Source organism: Cryptotermes secundus, unplaced genomic scaffold (assembly GCF_002891405.2).
Source record: "Cryptotermes secundus unplaced genomic scaffold, Csec_1.0 scaffold117, whole genome shotgun sequence".
In the NCBI taxonomy this organism is placed as follows: Eukaryota; Metazoa; Arthropoda; class Insecta; order Blattodea; family Kalotermitidae; genus Cryptotermes; species Cryptotermes secundus.
In genome coordinates, this window is record NW_019737981.1 from 994,466 (window position 1) to 1,015,791 (window position 21,326).

At 42.5% G+C, this 21,326-nt stretch overlaps 1 long non-coding RNA gene across 1 annotated transcript in view; it reads right to left on the minus strand.

Annotated features, from left to right (window-relative positions):
* The window catches only part of LOC111870530, a 174,521-nt gene extending 155,779 nt beyond the window's left edge, over positions 1-18,742 (minus strand). The window contains exons 1-2 of the long non-coding RNA XR_002843864.2: positions 18,529-18,742; positions 17,952-18,119 (exon numbers count right to left, since the gene is read on the minus strand). This is a non-coding gene — a long non-coding RNA (uncharacterized LOC111870530). The remainder of the gene's footprint in view (positions 1-17,951; positions 18,120-18,528) is intronic.
* Positions 18,743-21,326: the final 2,584 nt, after the last annotated feature.

Sequence of the window (21,326 nt, forward strand, 5' to 3'; positions counted from 1 at the left end):
GGGTTTTCTCCGAGTACTTCGGTTTCCCCTGCCAATCTTCATTCCACCAAATTCTCCATCATCATAATGACCCAGGGCAGGCTACAATAGGCCAATCAGTGGCCGCCGTGCCGAGTGGACCCAGTTGGACTCCATCCCCCACTAAGCGAATTTAAAAAAAGTAAAACCTCCGGAATGCAAGTCTAGTGTAATTTCATGGAAGGTACAAGTAAGGGCTGTTCCTGTCCCTAATTATGCTCCGGGCCAGGTAGGTGTGTTAGGAGTAAAGGTAAAGCCCATGTATTAACCTCGGCATTAAGTGGAGATGAGTGGTCAGCTGCACGCCCCGGCAGATTTACTTCCGGGAAAGAGTCCCCCGGTGCCCACCGGATGAGAGGGTGAATGAGGTCGTGAAGGAACTGTGGATGGAGCACAGATTCCTCGATACTCCGGTTCGTTGCTGCTCCGACCGCACTATCCCAGTTGCTTGTTTCGTTTCGTTACTGAATGAGAAGTAGCTGGTTCTGTAAGTCTGGGATTCCCACACAAAAGGTCTCGAGGTCTCTCAAAACGGCAACAATAGACTCTGATACACTCACGTGCATTTCATCAAGCCCCACTGACTAAACGAAACTCTTCATATTTCATCTTATGGCCAGCGCTGTACGACACAGGAAACCGAATGTAACGATGTTAAGAACGATATAAGAAATTTCTTAAATATTTTTGTTATATTATAGTCCTGCTCTTTTATTTGCTTCGTGTTGAAACAAAACTGCTCGTGAGTTACCAGTTTCTCCATGTGCTCGTAACGAAAAGTGCCTATTTTGCGAGAAACTTCCCTCTATTTATGTAAAGGTTAGTAGTTCAAGCATGTAGAACGTAAAGTTTGCCATGAAATAGGCACTGGATTTAGCCCACTGAATTTCTCTTTAGTGACTCAGTTCACAGAGCCTCGAGGTGTATCGCGTTTAAAGGACTGCAGAGCTACCTTAGGTTCTGGAGAATGCCGTCTTCTGGGATGTGATACCGTGTAGATATTGTATAAACCGAAGTTTCAGAGGAATGTATCGCCTCCATCTTCATGGTAGAAGGAAAAATAAAATAACCGCGAGCGAGGAACCAGCGTGAGCAGGCGGTTGCAGACACAGAAGACGGCGTTCTTCATAGTCGCCGACGTGAAAATCTCAAATCTTACATAAGTTTGGTTGTGTTGGTAAAACTGTTTTCCCACGATTCACTTGGGTACGCATCACATTCTTGTAATTTTATTTCCTAGCAGCGAATGTAACTGTTATACCATCAGCACAAGGCCTACACCGCCGAGCTCAATATGTGAGGGTGAAGGAACATGAGATTAACGCTTACCAGCCGCGCGATCTACTTTCCCGAAAAACACCACAGGTTGGCAAGCCCATGGCATCATTGCAGACAGGGGTTAGGGGGACCTCGAACCTTGTTACTTCTCATCAAAGTTTGCGTACATAACAAAAACTCTGCTAGAACCTCAATGGAAAATACCACTTAGGAGACCTAGAATAAGATGGAGGGTTAATATTAAAATTATTCTTAAATGCATGTATATGGGACCTGAATGGAGCCGGGATAGCTCAGTCGGCATAGCGACTAGTTACGGACTGGACGGCGGAGGGGTCGGAGGTGGAGTCCCGGCAGGGGCAATAATTTTCTCTTCTCCACTTCGTCCAGAGCGGCTCTGGGGCCCACACAGCTTCCTATCCAATGGGTACCGGGGGCTCTTTCCCCCGGGTTAAAGTTGTTGGAGTGTGAAGTTGACTACTCACTTCCAACTAGTGTCGAGATCAAGAAAACGTGGATCTATATATCCACTCCCCCATACGTCCTACTGGTGTAGTACTTAATTAATTAAGCACAGGAAAAAAATACATTTTTTACCGTTATACAACGGGGACACGCGGTAGCGTAGTTGGTTGAGGCACTATGCTACAAGACGGAAGGTAGCGGGTTAAAGTCCCGATGAGGTGTATTTTTTCAATTGATCTAATCCTTCTAGCCGCACAATGGCCCTGGGGGTAAAGGGCGGTCGGCGAGTAAGGCTGACAACATTACCGCCATCTGCGAGCCGACTGTCTAGAAAATGTGGGACCCTCATCGTCTCACAACCTTATGGGCCTCCATGGCCTATTACATGGATAGCTTTACCTTTCACCTTTATATAACACTTGAACATGTGGACTGCATGCAGCTGAGCATTACAGTCCTAATCTCAATAAATATAAAACCCTTAATGAGCAAGCCACCTGGCTTTCTGAATGCAAATGAATTAAAAATATATGGAAAATAAAAGGAAATGTCGCTGTTGAAAATGGAATTCGTGATTGTCAATACGACCTCTGGCGTGGGACTGAGCATGTGATAGAAGACTTGTGTCGTCTCCCCCCCCCCTAAACATGGTCTCTCACATGACGCGGTCGTCTACAATGGCAGCACGGAACACAGAACACAGAAACTGATGAACTGTCGGCAACAGCTGATGTGGGTGGGCCGAACCTGGCAAGAACATGCGCGCGTCTAGCGTTTCACACTCACAGGAAACAAAAGATCCCCCCCCCTTCCCCATGTGATTACAATCTTGGCACTGTCTGCAGCTAGCCAAGAAGGGAGGCTTCGTTTGAGTCTGTTAAAGAAAATCCAGAACGAAAATATGAACTTTCGTTGCTTATGTATGTAATTTTTGTCGGTCGATCGCCTAATTATAATGTGTGATTGGCGACCAGGAGAAATTTATTATTTAAAGCGTCCATCGTATATACTCGTACCTGGACGTCCATTGTTCCCCGCTGATTTTTTACACGTGTCAGTCTCACATACAGCGGAGGTATATCAGTGTTTGTCATATTGTGACATGTCAACGCATTGCCAGGCAACGTCTCGATGAACACCCTGCATTACACGAACGCAACAATAGAAAAGCGGGGCTATGCAACCCGTTTGTAGGCACCGGCTCGCGGCTCGGTAAACACACTTCCGCCTAGACAGTGACGTCACACAACAGTGCATAGAGACCACGTGACGAGTTTTCTGTAGGTCCCCGCCGAAGGTTTGTGGGGGAAAGCGAAGGTTGTTTGCGCTCAGTCGTAAGCTGGAGGAGTGAGTAATAGACGGACTTGACTTGAGTTCCGAAGTCCCAAGGGAACAGCAGTGTGGCCAGAAGAAGATTTAGTGTGTGGCGTTACATGTGCTGTAGTGCGTCGATATTGGTAGTGTGTAATTTGGTGATAATTATATAGTTCCTGCGTCATAAAACCTTTGCCAGGAGACGTCTAGTGAAGACGGAAAATCCTAGTACGTTTGTGTAACGGTGAGCTGTAAATTGTGTAAATCAGCGATAGCACTGTATTAATTGAAATTAAGAGAGAAAGAGTGTAAATCCAATCATCCGAACTTGAACCCGTTATTTTCGTCACGAGTACCACCCTACACGTTCACATATTTACCTGTACCTATAATACAGTACTTTATACCGAGCTTAAATAAACTACCATCTATTTCTCCTCCGTGTTACCTGCATCAGTACTTCAAATTGTGTTAACAACACTAACACGTCGCGTTACGATGTCTTATTTACGTGTTTTATAACTTAATATATCGACTACACGTCTTTCGGAAAATTTCCTGTTTCTACTCCCGTTTTATTCGAAAACCTTCACATCTTGTGTGCCTGCAAGTCAGTTCCGAAATATTGTTTTGGAAAAAACAGAGGCACACCCTTAACGCCATCTCCCACGAATATTACGCAGTAATTGCCAATAGTAATCTCTGGCATTTTTGGATATAGGCTTACGACATTCCAAATATGGATATAAAATATTTTTATTGCTTACATAATAGACACGATACACTGCGACAAGATACTGCTCGCTCGTTCGTAACCTGTTGAACTTAGATTCATGCAACATGTTAAAGCTCAACATTTCGTTATGATAACCTGACAGCGTACAAAGGGTGACGAAACGAAATTGTCTTTACCACAAAAGTGGCTGTGTCTGCTCGTATGTATGCATGTTTCATGTGCGAAACTAGAGGATATTGACATTAAACTTAACAGTAAGTGTGGCTGGACGAATTTTACTTTGTTTCAAATAAATTTCATTCAGCTCCAGTTTATGTGACGTTCTGGCTGAGATTTACATTGTTGCACGCGGTAGCGTAGTTAGTTGAGGCACTTTGCTACAATCCGGAAGGTCGCAGGTTCAATTACCGATCAGGTCCAGCCGCACTATGGTCCTCGGTTCGACTCAGCCTCTAAGAGGAAATGAGTACCAAGAATCTTCCTCGGAGTAAAGGGCGGCCAGAGCTTAAGGCTGATAATCTCACCGCCATCTACGAGCCTATTTTCTAGAAAATATGGGAGCCTCACAACCCTATGGACCTCCACGGGATGTTTTAGGGATAGAATTACCTTTTTTATAACCCGCTCATTATACAAAGAATTGGTTCACAACTTAAAACATGTAGATAAATTTCCACGTTTAAAGATATACGCCTAATAGAAATTATTTTGCCTGCCTGTGTTAACATTTTTTCTTTCTAATGCCATGTACGTTAGAAAATGCGGATATTAATGTTGATTTCCGCACAAGCGTTCAGAAAAATAATCTTAAGAACTCATTAAGTTGGGCCTATTTCAAGACGGCTGGGCATGCGCATTTGAAAGAAGGCATGCGGTAAGCACTGCACAGCTTCTTTTCTCTGATGCTGATTCAGGGGATACAGTTACGTGGAGGACACACTAAACATTGCATCATTAACGCAACATTCTCCACAGTCGGATTCTCACATACATAACAACGATTAAAAATATTCCTAAGTGTTATGCGTTACAGTCAAGAAAGACATAATGTGACATATGTCTATACATTTCATATCTACGTCTTCCAATTGACCTCAAGTGAAAAACAGAGGCTCCTTCGGTGGAAGGATCCTCATCCTGTCATACGCGGGCTTAGTAGCCCAATGTTATCACAATAGCTTATAGAATACTGTAATTCTGATGGCTATTTAAGTAACAAATCAAAAAATATTTCATATGCCAAGCTACTGGACAGATTTCTTTTTAGCTTTTCATGGAGTAGGGTGAGAATGGGTGCACTTCGGACGTCAGCCAGTGATCACCCTGTTGTACCAGACCCGGATAACAGATGATAAATGTGGAGCAGTCGAGGGAATGAGAATTTGCATGAGAAATCGAAGTACGGAGAAATTCTGCTCCATTGCCACTTTGCCCACCACAAATCCCACATGACCTGACCTGATCTCGAAACCGAGCCGCCGCTGTGGGAAGCCGGCGACTAACCGCCTGAGCTATAGCGCGGTCCAGATTTCTGTTACAACTGGCAACTGGCCGTCTATACTAAAGGCTTCCGTTCGAATAATAAATAAATCGCCGTTCGAGGAAAACATACATGACAATATATATATATATATATATGTATCTCATGAAGGCCTATAAATTGATTTGAACGCCTTATTTTGTTATGAATACCTGACTCAACCGAAGCAGAATATTTTCTGACTCTATACAGGTTATTACTGCATGCCGTGTCCTTGGTTTGTGGCCAGACGAGATGGCTCCTACATATGAATGTACTAAATTAGCATCTGATGACAAGAAAAGTTATGAAGAAAAACTGGAAAACCAAAATTGAGGTAGGAAGATGAAGTTCTCCAAGATTATCATGATTCTGGACACCAGGAACTGGAGGAATGTGGTCATGGGAAAGGAGGAATGGCAAAGATTTCTGCAGACGGCAAGGCTCACCCCGGGCTGTCGATCCAATGATGATGATGATGATGATGATGATGATGATGGTGATGGTGATGGTGGTGGTGGTGGCGATGATGGTGATGGTGATGGTGATGATGGTGATGGTGGTTATAGTGGTTATGGTGGTGATGGTGGTGGTGATGATGATGGTGAGGATGGTGATGGTGGTGATGGTGATGGTGATGGTGGTGGTGGTGGTGGTGGTGATGGTGGTGGTGATGATGATGATGGTGGTGAGGATGGTGATGGTCGTGGTGGTGGTGGTTATGGTGGTGAGGATGGTGAGGATGGTGATGGTGGTGAGGACGGTGATGGTGGTGGTGGTGATGATGGTGAGGATGGTGATGGTGGTAGTTATGATGGTGATGATGATGATAGTGGTGATGATCGTGATTGTACTGGTGGTGGTGAGGATGGTGATGATTGTGGTGGTGGTGATTATGGTGAGGATGGTGATGGTGATGGTGATGGTGGTGGTGGTGGTGATGGTGATGGTGATGGTGATGGTGGTGATGATGATGATGATGATGATGATGATGATGATGGTGGTGGTGGTGGTGGNTAATACCAGTGTTACTGGGATATAGAAACAATAAAGGAGCGCGATTGGGAAATCAGAGTACTCCATATCGCAGAACTCACTTCGATTCTTGTTCGTTCATACAATTGTCCCACTAGATTGACTGAGGTGTTCTGTGATTCTCTGATTTGTCACCAGAGACATAAGGGAAATTAAAAAGTCAAGCAAAGTTGTCTCTGTGCTTAACTAATTAAGCTCTACGCCATGAAGGCGTATGGGGGAATGGATATATAGATCAATATTTCCTTGACCTTGACACTAGCTGGAAGTGAATGGTCAGCTTCACGCTCCAGCCGCCCCCTGTATCCACTGGATTAGCCCCAGAGGCGGTCTGAACGACGTGGAGAAGAGAAAATTCTAGACCCTACTGGGACTCGAACTCCGGCCACTCGGTCACCTAGATAGAAGCCAGTCGCTATACCGTCTACGCTAGGCAGGATCCTTTAAAACAAACAGAAAAATATTAAATTCAATTCACATTTATTGGCAGCAGACCAAACTATTGCCCACAGATCAGTGTATTAGCTGTGTGCGCAGTTGTGGGAACAGTGTTTCGATTGGATGATTTCCAAGGAAGTTTGTCGTCAATGGAAGACCTTTACGCTTATGGGACCGCGTGGGAACCAGCATGCGGATTCATTTGTGTACCAGTCCTGTCCCGTAACAGTCCACTTCAATCAGTGTTCCCCTCACGCTTCTGCAGGCTGTGAATCGTCATCATGGCGTCTGGGTTGGCTCACCAGCAACGAGAATTACTAATGAGCACTCGTAGTTACGCAGAGAACCGTCACCCAAACGTATCATGGAATTTCATGACACTATTCTTGGAGTCTCGGGCCCGAAACCTGGACCGGACAACTGCTGAGGCCATTAGTTTTATATTGATTATTTGATTCTGCCAGCAGCATGTATATATATACTACACCTTACAAATTCACGTTACATTTCAGTCTTTCGGCCATCATCATGTGTTTTATGCGCACCTTTCACTTATCCTTTATTTTTATTTATTGGTCAGTGTTTGCACGTGCGTGTATTTTGTGCTTCAGTTATTTACATATTAATGCAATGCCCTCATACTTGTCTTAGTTGCAATGTTAAAACATCGAAGTTTTTTCTCATTAATTTCATTTCTTCGTCCATGATCATGAAATGGTGCGGTTTATGTGTCTGTATTACTGCAGTCTTCTGTCGTGTTCTGTCGTTGTTGAATTTTTTATTGGAGTGTCTTTTGCACCTGGTAGCGTAGTTAATTTTTTTTTAATTCGTTTAGTGGGAGGTGGAGTCCAGTTGGGTCCACTCGACACGGCGGCCACTGATTGGCCTATTGTACTTGCCCCGGGTGATTATGATAACTGAGAATTTTGGTGGAATTAAGATTAGCAGGGGAAACCAAAGTACTCGGAGAAAACCCGCCCCAGCTCCACTTTGTCCACCACAAATCCCACTTGACCAGACCCGGGATTGAACCCGGGCCGCCGCAGTGGGAAGCCAGCGACTAACCACTTGAGCTATGGGGAGACCTGGTAGCGTCGTTGGTTGCGGGATTATGTTATTAGAAGGAAGATCGCGGGTTCGATTCCCGATTATGTTATTGGATTTTTCAATGGATCTAATCCTTTCAGCCGCACAATGGCTCTGGGGTCCACTCAGCCTGTAACAGAAATGAGTACAAGGAGTCTTCCTGGGTGTAAAGGGCGGCCAGCGCACAAGGCTGACAACCTCACCGCCATCTGTGAGCCGACTGCGTTCCTCTTCTGGAAGGTGTCATGTCTAACGAAGTTCTGCAGAAACTGCGGCAAATTTCAAGTGCAATTTTTGTGCACAAAATGCAACAAGTGCAACCTCTTTAGTGAACATCTCTGACCTTAAACTAGAGGGAGACCAAAACGTCAGCACTCTTCGTTCATTGCTTTATATATTCGATTGACTTTTGGGAGTAATTTATATTGTGTACTTTCGACAATTTTAGTGGGTTTCAGCCAAAATATTTTTTCCTCTCTGTTGCCCCATTGTTTGTAATAATACAGGGTGGGGGGCAGAAACTTCCTTTTTGTGAAAACGCATTGTGAAGGGAGGGGAGTTCGCAGAAAAGTGGGGATAGGCTCGGCGTACGCAGCAGTCGCGGAAGTTTCTGCGCCCCACTCTGTACTTTTTCTCTTACAGATGCGACTTTCCTTCATGTCAGTCAAATTTCCTTCGCAGGCAAAGCTGTATATATATTTCGCGAGGAAACCACATCATTGTTCAACATTGTACAAACAATACCTAACATCATGGCCGAGTTTACGTTGTGCTTCCACTCTTCAGTCGTCAAATTCGTACGACTGCCATGTTTGAACTGTTGACGGTTGAATATTAAGAAATTCAGAAGTGAAGCGAGCTGTAATGCTATGATGTTCACATAAGATTCCGCGAAGATGCGTGGTTTGATTATTATGGGAGCCGACAGGAGGGGACAAGGGCCTTCATAGCTTTCTTAACATAAGAAAATCACGTTAAAGGGAAATTAGTGTTACAGTAAATAGTGATCTTTGCTTAAACATTTCAGACGAATGTGTGAGACGATAAGAATGACATTGTTTGGACATTGGCCATCTTGTCGGGCTTCCCAAACACGTTTCGGAAATAGGACCTGTTTATGCCATCATTGTTGCAGTTGTCTAGAGTAGCTCTTCCTAACGGGTCAAACTGAGTTGGAACATTTCCTTTCTTACACCTGCTAACGGAAATACAAGTAGGTCCAGCCTTCGAAATGTTGGTGGAGACAGGCTGAGCCGACGAGGAGTGCTCTGAACTAGTCATGTTCAATCGTGATCTTAACTACCCACAAGATGTAACCAAACATTGCTAAAAAAAAAATAGGAAAAACATGCGATGTCAAAAGGTTAAGAAAGACATTAAAGAAGTTACGTTATATAATTAGGGCCATCCTAGTAACCCATTGGCTCAAGTGGGCAGGAGTGGACAACGTTACTGCCTCCACGCCCACACTCTCTTGCCCTAATATTATAATGCACACACTCAGGTGAACAAAGGTCACTTCTGTGCAGATGTATTTCAATGGATAAGTGACGTAAGTTGCAATTCCAGATGAAACGAGAAAAACATTTGCCAGGGAACGGTATCATATTGGCTTCATATAGATGTCACTCAAAGCAGAGTTTCTCTGTTCTTTGACTGTGAACGATACAACGGCCATTTGAACAAAATTTATTTCCATAAACATTTCCTACAGACAACAATGTTGCTTACTGCATTTTTTTTATCCTTGCTCAGTAGGCAAGGTTAGAATTTTTGATGCAGTTTGCATTTAACAACTTCCCCTTGAAATGCCAGTGCGCTCTAAGCTGTGTTTCTTATCGGTCTTATATTTCAACTACTGAAGTAGTAGTACTTGACTGTGGACTGGACCACTCGTGTTACAATGCAATAGAATGTTGGGAGCTTCTAGAACAATTGTTACCCACCACACTTTCAGGGGGGGGCTTTCTCTCGGGAGATACAGCGGTCGAGGCATGACGTCAACCATTAGACTGTATCCGATGTCGAAGCCTTTAAATAAAATTTGGTATGAAAACCGTAGGAAAGTGACCATCTGGGAGACGTGAATGTAATTCGATGTAAAAATTCTTCATAAAGAAAGAGTTGAAATGGATTCATGTGCTTCAGGATAAGTAGGGCCAACAAGTGGCACTCTAAATTTGATTTGTTTCATTCTGGTCCGTCACACTAACAATTATTAATACAAACCACTCAGTCCAATGTGACATATAAGTTTTTACTACATGAAAACTTATCTCCCTTACATGTTTCGGTCGGTATTGACCATCTTCAGAGTGAAAACAACGCAGCAAGCCAGGAGCAAACCCTGGACATCAAGAACCTCCTCATGAAGATAAACAGGCGGCTCAAACTCTGCCCCATACAAGGACGATAGGAGTACGGACATAAACCTACGTGGTTTAAAAAAAAAATTAACTAGTGACAAAGGTCTTTTTAATTAACATCTAGAAACTTTAAAACCTTTACAATACCAGGAAGCTGCTGTGATTGTGAAATGTTCGGCTTTATGCGTACTGTGCATTATAGAATATAAGTGTATTTTAAATCTAAACACCTATTGTGATGGTAGTTACCAGTTCGTAATGATGTTCCCTCTGAAGATGGTCCGTACGGACCGAAACATGTAAGGGAGATAAGTTTTCATGAAGCAAAAACTTATATCTCACATTGGACGGAGTGGTTTGTATTTATAAGTGGCGCTCTCTTGTGAACGCGGTAATGAATCTACAAAGACTGGACATTCTGGAATAGCTGTGACAATATTAGCTTCTCAAAAAAAGAATCTGCTTCATAGTTGTATCTTGAATGTGTGTTAACTTTACACATACGCCCCGCATTTGTCTTCAAGTAAAAAAAAAACAAGTAAAGCTATCCCTGTACCAGGCCGTGAAAGCCCATAGGGTTGTGAGACGTTGAGGGTCCCACATTATCTAGACAATCGGCTCAAAGATGGCGGTAAGGTTGTCAGCCTTACGCGCCGACCGCGCTTTACTCCACAAGAAAATTATTTAATTAATTCCTGCTATTCATTTCTGTTAGAGGCTGAGTAAACCCCAGGGCCTAGTGCGGCTGGAAGGATTAGGTGAAGTGAAAAAAAAATCCAATGAACCCGCGACCTTCCGACTTGTAGCGTAGCCCTTCAACCACTACGCTAACGCGTGCCCCTATTTGTCTTCAAGTAGGATTATATTCCTCAATAACTGGTATTATTTGAAGACTAAATTAGGTTACTTGAACATATCAGTTGATGTACCCCACATTTTGTCGGCTTTACAATCGATATTAAAGCAAAATCCCTTGTTGTTAAGAATATTCCCCTCTTATAATGTAATTTTACCTGTCACGGTAGCCTAGCGGTTCAAGGCATGCGCTGTCTTCGCTCGGAAGCCGGGATTGTGGGTTCGAATCTCACACAAGGCAAGTATGTTTCGTGTGAAACTGAGAAATCAGCCCTATGCTCCAAATTGAGGGCAAGTGAGGAGAGAGGAAACAATAACGTAATTTGCGATCCCACTCAGCAAGAACTTATTTCCTGTTGGTACCCTAAGCGTTTCGTCATCCGAGGTTTTTCAGGTAAACTTGTACCCGTTTCTTTCTCTCCTACGCAAATCACTCTAACAATGCTATGAAGAAAGGGAGGAGGTGTAAGGGGTTCCTCCATCATAAGAACTCGTACATTTGAAATAATTGGGAATGTGGCATGTCCGAATACCTGAGTCGCCGCCAGAGGGTCATCTGGCTGGCAGCAGACCAAGTTAGGCAATCAGACAGAAGGTGAGGCAATCATTATCAGCTTCCCAGCGCGTGCTCTCATGAATGGAACAGTTGTTATGGCGAATAGCGTACTGTTAGCATTAAGCATTTCCTGCTTCAATTGTACAGTTGTCAATAATGTAGAAACCGTGTTGCACAATGTTTATCTTTTGTCGTATTACATTTCGAAGTTAAAGCACAATTGAAGATTAAAATTATTTTCTTACGATGATTCCAAATTTCTGAATGGTTTCTACTCCAGAAACATTTTTGATATTGGTGACTTCGTGAAGGTAAAAAGTTAAGTTAAGGTTGACCCTGTGCTTAACGAATTAAGCACTATGCCATGGAAGCGTATGGGGAGGGGGGGGGTGAATGTATAGATCGAAGCTTTCTTGACCTCGGCACTAGCTGGGGGTGCGTAGTCAGTTTCACGCCAAGGCCGCTTTACCCCCAAGGAAAATGCCCTAGGTACCCTTTGGACAGGGTGCTGGGTGGGCCCTAGAGCCGGTCTGGACGACCTGTAGAAGAGAAAATTCTTTACCCTACCAGGACTTGAACTCCGACTCCTCTGTCGTCCGGCCAGTATTCAGTCGCTATACTGACATAAGTCACGGTCATTTCCCGAAATGTCAGCAACCGCCATGTGCTCGGCCGTTTTGTTCAGATCTGTACTTGTATATCGATGCGTAACAAGACAGGTTACAAGTCGATTTGCTCCAGTCGACACGGGTAGGTCGCCGTTCTAAAACATTACGTCTTCCCGGTCGCACGGGTAAAGGTTCGGCCACACAGAGCGCTAAGCTATGTTCGCTACGTACGCTGTGTACACTCTGCGACGCAGCTAACATAGGGACCATAGCGTACGTAGCGTAGCGTACGGAAGTCTGTGTGGCCAGTCACATTGGCAATAAAGGGAGACATTTTTCTGTTCGTATAGCGAACATAGCGTACGTAGCGCTCTGTGTGGCCGAACCTTTACTCTCCTCAAAATAAGGGAGAGGGACTGGTTTTTCTAAGTTCGGGTTTTCATGATTTTCCTCAGTCCCCCCCAAAATATGCAGGGATAGATTCTCAAATTAGACCACAACCTCTCGTTTCAGTTCAATAAACGCAGTGGCACATCGTAAGAAAACCCGTTTCAACAAATCACAGCGCCGTAATCTAGCGTGACTGCAAGTTCGGGAGGTCCTGAGCGCGTATTTCGGACAGGAGACCGGCCTTTGTGACCGACGCTTTGCATTCTTTTTCAAGCAAACAGCAGCCACGTCTTTCTTAACACAAAATTTTGATTCATCTCCGTTGTTTACGACTTTAGAGAGGAGGTCTATAGTTACAGCATGGATTTAATGATATTCGCTTTTGAACATAGCCTCATGCAGTACTGATAATGTTCTACAGATGAAAGGAAGTGAAATGGCTTGGAATGATATTGTCACGTGATAAGTAACTATAGACAGGTTTTGAACAATGTCACACAGAATACTGTTCTCGGTCACGTCGCTTGGTAGCAGCTTCTAATAACAATTGTTTCTCAATTTCCAGGCTCCACCCTTGCGGGCTGACGACAATCTCACGTCAACCTCGTGATCTGACTGCTTGCTTCTAATGATATTTCTTCAGCCATGGGTCATATATTGTTATCATGCTATTCCTTAGCACTGGACGTTTCTTCTGGCTCCATAATTCTTGCTTTGAGAAAATATGCCACAAAATTAAAGTGAAATTTTAAACAGAACTGAAATATCTGAAGAAACTTCATTCTAGCGCCTTTTTTTAGAAAGATAAAATAAAATAATGTGTTAAGTGGCGACTGCCAATCAAAAATCGAAATTCAGGGCACGCGAATGTTTCAACACGATAGCAACAGGGCAGTACAATTTTCTTATTTTTCCTTCTATTCTGAAGATGGAGGCGATACGTTCCTCCGAAACGTCAGTTAACACCACATCTACACGGTGCCACATCCCAGAAGACTGCTTTCTTCTTAATGAAATTTGTGTGAATATAGTTTATTGGATTGAAATATGATCGTATTCCAGGTATCATTTAATTTATTCTTAATAAAGGATTTTTTAGCTTTCAGAAAATTCCAGTACTGCGTACTTTGTCTGCCGCCAGAAGGGAGCACTAGATTTAAGTTAAATAGTATCAAAAAAGAGCTCGTATCCCGCAGGAGAATCTGCACATAAAGCCAATGACTTCCATTATTTGAAAGCATGAGGCCAACTTGAACTTACACCAACATTCATACTTGGAAGCATGACTTCATATTTCAGTGTTGTAATCAAGCCATCTCAAGAAATACTGACTTTCATAATTTTCGGTTACTGAAAACCAGAAAGCATTGAACTGCTACAGAAATCAGTAGAAACTTTTACCTCTTCAGAATACCAGACGTACATGATATTACCATGAACTTGAGAACAACAAAATTACCGGATTGTTATGCGGAAAACTCTGAAAGTTGTTCCTCTGCAATCCACACCATTCACAAATATAGGGAAGAGTTCATCGAATTACTAAACTAGATGTAAGTAAAAAGTAGTAAAGTAAAGCTATCCCTGTAACAGGCCTTGGAGGCCCATAGGGTTGAGAGATGTTGAGGTTCCCACATTTTCTAGACAATCCGCTCATATATGGCGGCAAGGTTATCAGCCTTACGCACCAGCCGCCCTTTACCCTCAAGAATATTCCTGGTACTCATTTCTGTTAGAGGCTGAGTCGACCCCAGGACAATAGTGCGGCTGGAAGGATTAGATCAATTGAAAAATATACAATGACCTCATCGGGACTTGAACCAGCGACCTTCCGGCTTGTAGCATCGCCCCTCAACCACTATGCTGCCGCGTACCCCGGATAAAATATCATACAGTGAGTAAATGGATGGCGGCAGATGCCACAAAATATTCGACTTAAGTTCGTAAAGATTAATTCCTCCCAAGCCGCGAACGGTCAGATCCCTGAAGAAGTAATATCTGCTAGAGAAGCAGATGTCATCTCTGGTACCTGCAACTCAGAGGTGATTCTGAAGAGGGCTCCAAGCAAAAACAGTCTGGGTGGTACTGACGCTCTAATGTCAATTAGTTTAACTGAAATCGAAATAACTTGTGAAAAGTAAGTGACAAAATTGCAAAACTTGTTCTAGGATGAAAATTTTTATTTCTGGGGTATGTAATCAGTTGAAAATCAAGCTACGTTTCGGATGAAAATATCGTTTCCTTCTTCAGGGTCATAGAAGAAACTATGATTGTTTTCTGCTTCACGCTGGTTTCTTGATTGGTTTATTCTTCGACCCTGAAGATGGAGGCTACATGTTCCTCCGCAACGTCGGTCGAGTTTAAATGGTCTATATGGCGTTATATTCCAGAAGATAACCGTTATCTTAGAAATTCAAATCCTACATTGTTGCCAATATATGTGCAATAGATCGCTAAAGGTCGGGGTGCAAGGGCCAACAGTCAAGCCCACTCCTTAGGCACGTATGTTGCTTGGTCAGAAATACAGTTCCGTAAATAGTGAAGGTAAAATATTTTCCAAAGATGCAACAAGTTGGAAAGCAAAGTAAGAACAAGTGTAACGCGATTTTTAAGTCGTTGGTTAAATAGGCCACGATGATGAAATGACAGTGCAGTATAACTAATTCTCCTACAAGTCCTTAGCTGTACGGCCAGGCTCGAGGAACTTAGGGGTGTCCACAAGAGCACAGTGGATGGAAGCAATGTGCGACAAGAGATTATTATTATAAAATATGGGAAAAGTCTAGGATGTGTATCACAAATTCCAGATATCTGATTGCCTCAGGCATTACACAAGAGGAAATCATCCACCGAGAATTCAAGGGAAGAAATAGTCCCATTTAGGAGATCAGGGGCACATTAATTGTTCTTGCACTTCGAGCCAGAGCAAATTTAAAATAGAAGTTTACATATATAATTCAAATTTTATTTAATCTATGCCTTATTGTATAAAATAATGAAGTTGTGTTAGCCAAAGTCCCACCTTCTAAGCAAACTACATCATACAAGCTGTCTCTGTTTCTTTGTATCTTCATACAAGTGGCCAAATTTTGCCTTACACAGTTATGCAAACATTATCTAGTATTCAATTTCAATTTCTCGTTCTTGTGACAAAATTGTTATAATTGTATATAGATTATTTATTTACCCATCCTCATATTATTTATACACAATTTTTTTTTTTTTTGCAGAAATAAAGAATTGGCTAAAGATGCAATTCTGAAAATACAGATAAATTTTCGACGATTTTGCCGAGAATATCGCAGTTGGACGGTTTTGCTCGTAACATATAGTATTGTACAGTAGGCTAAGGGCGAAACGACATTTCGTGCATCTTTCTGCCTGTAGTCCTAACTCTGCTTCCCCTCAGAAGGGGCGTTCTAAAAGTACAGTAAATACAGAAAACAATGTTCCTTGCATTGAGATAATCTCAGGAATACTGTTAATTTGCTCCTACGCGCAGGGAGTTCCAGTTCAAGTGAGTTTCTTTCTCTATTCTTTCCTCCACAATGACAATACTGGAACCGTGACAACAGTGAGTTATTCTTCGTAGTACCCATGGTCACGGAGCTCATTCCAAAAGCCACAAAAACGACATGATTGTAAGTCTAAATCCCGAGAGGCTTTAAATGTATGTAGCAACCAGAAGCAATAATATTTTTCCTGATATTACAGTGCAGATTTCTCCTTGTGGGGGCACGATAGTATAACTTGAATGTCGCTTAGGCTCCGTGTGGGTCTATAAGATCGAAAACCAAGAAACAAAAATTTATTATACGAATATTTTGTATTTGACCGTGGTGGCAGGGAATTTTTATGCTAGCGGGTTCCGAAAGAATTTCGTTTTCCCTTCCGTAGTTCAACCATTCCTATGAAATCAAAGTGAACTTCAGTTTTCTCAGAACTCGTAAAAGAAAGCATTTAGTTGAAGCATTAATACATAACTCCTTGACAAAGAAATATAGGCACAAGAGATCACTGTAGGTCGCGGTGCAAGGGCCGAGAAGGCCCACCCCTTATACATTCATTCATTATACAACATAGAAATATACACTTTTCAATAGTAGCATTTCTCCACATAATTAATAAATAACAGAATTTAAGTAAAGTATACTGTGCTTCTTGCAGACACATAAACCTCTGTTCTGTCGGCAGGTACGTTAAATATTACTCAAGGTAAATAATTAAGAAACAGATACATGTGTTCACCTGTAATGATATGATGCTATTACGAAATCTCATGAGAGTTTATCAGTTAATTCAAAGATTTTTTTTTAATTCGCATAGCGGGGAGTGGAGTTCAGCTGGGTCCACTCGGCACATCGGCCACTGATTGGCCTATTGTACTTTCCCCGGGTGATTACGATGACGGAGAATTTGGTGGAATGAAGACTGGCAGGGTAAACTGAAGTACTCGGAGAAAACCTGCCCCAGCGACACTTTGTCCACCACAAATTCCACTTTACTAGACCTGGGTTCGAACCTGGGCCGCCGCAGTGGGAAGCCAGCGACTAACCGCTTGAGCTATGGTGCGGTCTTACTTCAAAGGTTACTGATGGGGATAGGCTCAAGGTCGGACAAATAACACGGTGAAGTGATTATTCCATGCGTCTATCTTCCTTTCTTTACGAGAAAAAAGTAGGTTAAAATGCTGAGTCCTAAAAAGTCATTGTAATGCGTGAAGCAAGAAGAAGAAAACGAAAATCAACAACAAAAATAAATAAATGTTTAGAAAGTAATAGGTATTAAAAATAATTCGAAAATCGAAAATATCAGTACTGACACTCCCTGTGTCGATCAAACTGCAGAGTGAATCTGTTTAAAAAGAGATAGCCGTCATTACTAAGCAGAAAGTTTGTATATATCAAAGGATTCATGAACGCAAGTTGAAAGTAACATATACATTCTGCGTCTTTACACCTGACTTCGAACAAAGCATTAGATAAGTTTAGCAGTCTTGAAGAAACTTTCTTTGTTCAATAAAATGCAAATTGCACAATTAACCTCCTTTACACTCAACATGACTCGCATCTTATGGTTCTTTGAGGGGAATTGTCGCACACACAGTAACAAATATATATCTTTGTCTTTCGGTATTTGTACCCAGCACATGTAACCTGGTTTATATTTAACGTTACTTTCATCTTACATTCGTGCTGAAGGGAGGGGCTGTCCAATTCTAACGAAGTTTGTTTCATTCAGCAACACATATCCAGTACTTGTAAACTACGCAATTAGCTTTACTCACATCTTTCGATCCCAACGCCGGGAAGGGCTGCACAACTCACACTACTAGAAGCTTCTGAGTAGTGGGTCTTGTTCCCTCCAGTTCATGTTACATGTATCGGTACACCATCTGAACTGTCGCGGGTCGAATGGGAATGAGACACTTGTACAAGGGGGCGTACAAGTTGAACTGTACATGGAAGAAAGCAAGATATTAAAGTGATATATATTTAATTAAACAAGATACAATACGAGCGAGCTCATACCCGATCAAAACAGTATCCTTGGCAGTAAAAAAATATATGCTGGGTGGTCCAAAGGAACTAAACAGCCCAAATTCGGCTTGTACCTGGCCTGTCCACTTAAGGTTAGAAAACCTCCTTTAATTTATGAAATCAAACAACTTCGATTCAGCTTCTAACTGAAATTAGTACCAGGCATATTCTCGGAATATCCTTGGGGGTAAAGGGGCTGCCGGCGCGTAGGGCTCACAATCTTACCGCCATCTGTGAACCGATTGTCTAGAAAATGTGGGAACCTGAACTCCACGGTCTGCTACAGGGTTACCTTTACTTTACTTTTTTAATTAAACAGCTTACCTCGGCAGACTTTGAAGGGGCTGAATTTCCTCAACGATAGGTGTTTTGGACAACTTTGACTAGTGACCAGAAGAAATTTTAGCGCCCACCTACGGATGCAAGACACAAACACAGAGAGACTGAGAGGGAGAACCGCTCAGCAGAGGAGGAGAGGAAAGGCTGCTCAAGGGCGAAAGGGGAAGGGGAACACATGCGCGCTGGATGCGCAGACCGATCGAGGGACAAGGCAGAGATGTCGGTTCACTAGCGCGTATACCTGTAAGCCACTGGCACAGCACCCCTCGCCCCAAATACGACCCATGGGTCCACAGAAGGGGTGTCCATCAGAACATTTCGAACCGCAGACTCCGGGCAACACAAATCTCGAAGGCTGTGAACAACACACCTCGCACACATCATTTCCCAGGCAAATTCCACTGCTGTATAAAAGTGCCCTCATTAGCGTTCGTGGGCTCCCAGAATGCCGCGTGTGACGTGCAACACTGAGAGACTGTAGACACGGTTCGACACACTGCACTACGGGACCATGAAGTAGAGGGTGCCCTGTGGACGTAAATCGCAGAAATGGAGGTGCTGGACACGCGCAACATGCTGGTTAGCATACAGCAAGGTATGTCCACAGGAAACTGACGGCTGCCTCAGTCGCCTGAAACTGAAAGAACAAGAAATTAAATTCAAAATTGACGAAAGCAGAACTAAACAATTAATAATAATTGCGACCTACACATATTACAATCAAAATTAAAAAAATATCTCCCCACAAGTGGCGACTGAAGCGACATTTGGACTCCTTGCATGTAGTACAGCAACAGGTGGGAAGAAATCAAGGATTCCCCGACAAGGAACACAGAATATGAGTACATAACGAGCGGGTTTCAGCTCTGAAAGATAGGAAAGACCATAGGAAAGAACAAAGATATTGTTCCAAAACAGAGAGTGCCCCGGTATTAATGTTGAGTACCTAAGAAAAACCGCATTCAATATTTTCAGGAAGAGGAGAGTGCTCGCTAAGTGTGACGACACAAGAATCGGACCGAAATCCGCGATACCCTGGACGCCACAAATACGAATTCGCACCCCAGCTCATCCTCCAATAAAATTACTTGGATTCGTATTGAAGGACCAATAATGGCCGTTGCTGAACCAGTGTGTTAGAGAAAGTGCGTGCCACTAACAAGCTGTTCGCTGGAAAATGTGTCCAGTTGTGTTGTCACGTTCTGACTGCTTGCACAACTCTCGGCACACACAACATAAACAACACATTACCACAAAATGTAATGAGTTACAGATTCTACGCAACATATAATAACAAATATAAAATGTACATCAATCCAGTCACACAACAACCTCAAATCACCATACATAATACAACACTCTCATACAACCATAACAACATGGCATATTAATGATACACAAGGAATGCATTCGAGGGAACATCTGGAAATGGAACTAGCAACTTCACATTATTGACTAACACAACAGGGATATATACTCCTAGGTTCTGTGCATAACACGAAACATTTTATAAGGAAACCCTACCTTGAACCAAGTAGTAATCTCACTGTGGAAAAATCTCAATTTTTACTTTATAATTTAAGCTACTCCCATCTTAATAAATTTCAGTTTTTATAATTTTAGATAATTTTAAGTTATACCATATCTTGTAGAGTTATCACAACATATGTCAGTGGATTCAATTTAAAACAAAAATTAATATCTGCAATATTTTAATTAATCTCACACATGTAAAAATGGGGCACGCAGTAGCGTAGTTGGTTGAGGAACTATGCCACAAACCGGAAGTTCGCGGGATTGAATCCCGATGAGGTCATTGGATTTTTCAATTTACCTAATCCTTCCAGCCACTATGGTCCTGTGGTGGACGCAGCCCCTAACAGAAATGAGTACAAGGAATTGTTCTAGGGGCAAAGGGCGATAGGGCCTTAAGGCCATTAGTGAGCCGATTGTCTAGAAGATGTGGGGGCCTCGACATCTCACACCCCTATCGGCCTTCACGGTCTGTTACAGGGGTAGCTTTACCTTTTACACGTACACGTAAGATGAATTTATTACTTGTGATGATGATCAGTAATTGTAGAAACACGTAGTGTTTTACGAAATAGATACTAGTTAGTTTATATGATGTACCACCTAGAATGTGTCGTGGAGATTGTGCAGAAACTAGAGATAAGAAAACAGTTAATATAGAGGACTCAATATACTCTTGAATAACACGGAACAGGCCAAGGACGGCCTAATCCACGAACATGATAAAGAAGATGAATCATCCATGGTCAGAGACTTTCTGAATTATTGTTTTAATAATTCTTGTTTCACGATTTTCTGGAGTAACTGAGAAGTAGAGAATATACAGGTTAGTACATCCGGTTCTCAGACAGTATTCGAATTCATCATCTCCCGAGAGCTTGAGAACCTGCATGCTTTATCACACACACACACACGCACACACATGGTTAGTTCTACCTCTGAGATGTCTTGAACAAAACCTCATGACGCAAGCTCATGACGCAGTAAAATGAAATCTATTTACAATTTAGCTCCATTTATCAGTGCCGCACATAAGAACAGAATAATAAAAATTATTTCAATCTGTTTATGCTATTAAATGTACATACATGGGCCATTACTTACAGGGTGGTTCAGATAACATCACAGATCAATTAAGTGGAGAGAAGAAGCGGCTTTCCTTAGCAACTACTGGGGCATGGGCGTGGAAACCGTTAAAATTAAAGTCCTCGGTCGTGTTCTATATAACAAAAAGAAAATAAAAAACAAGT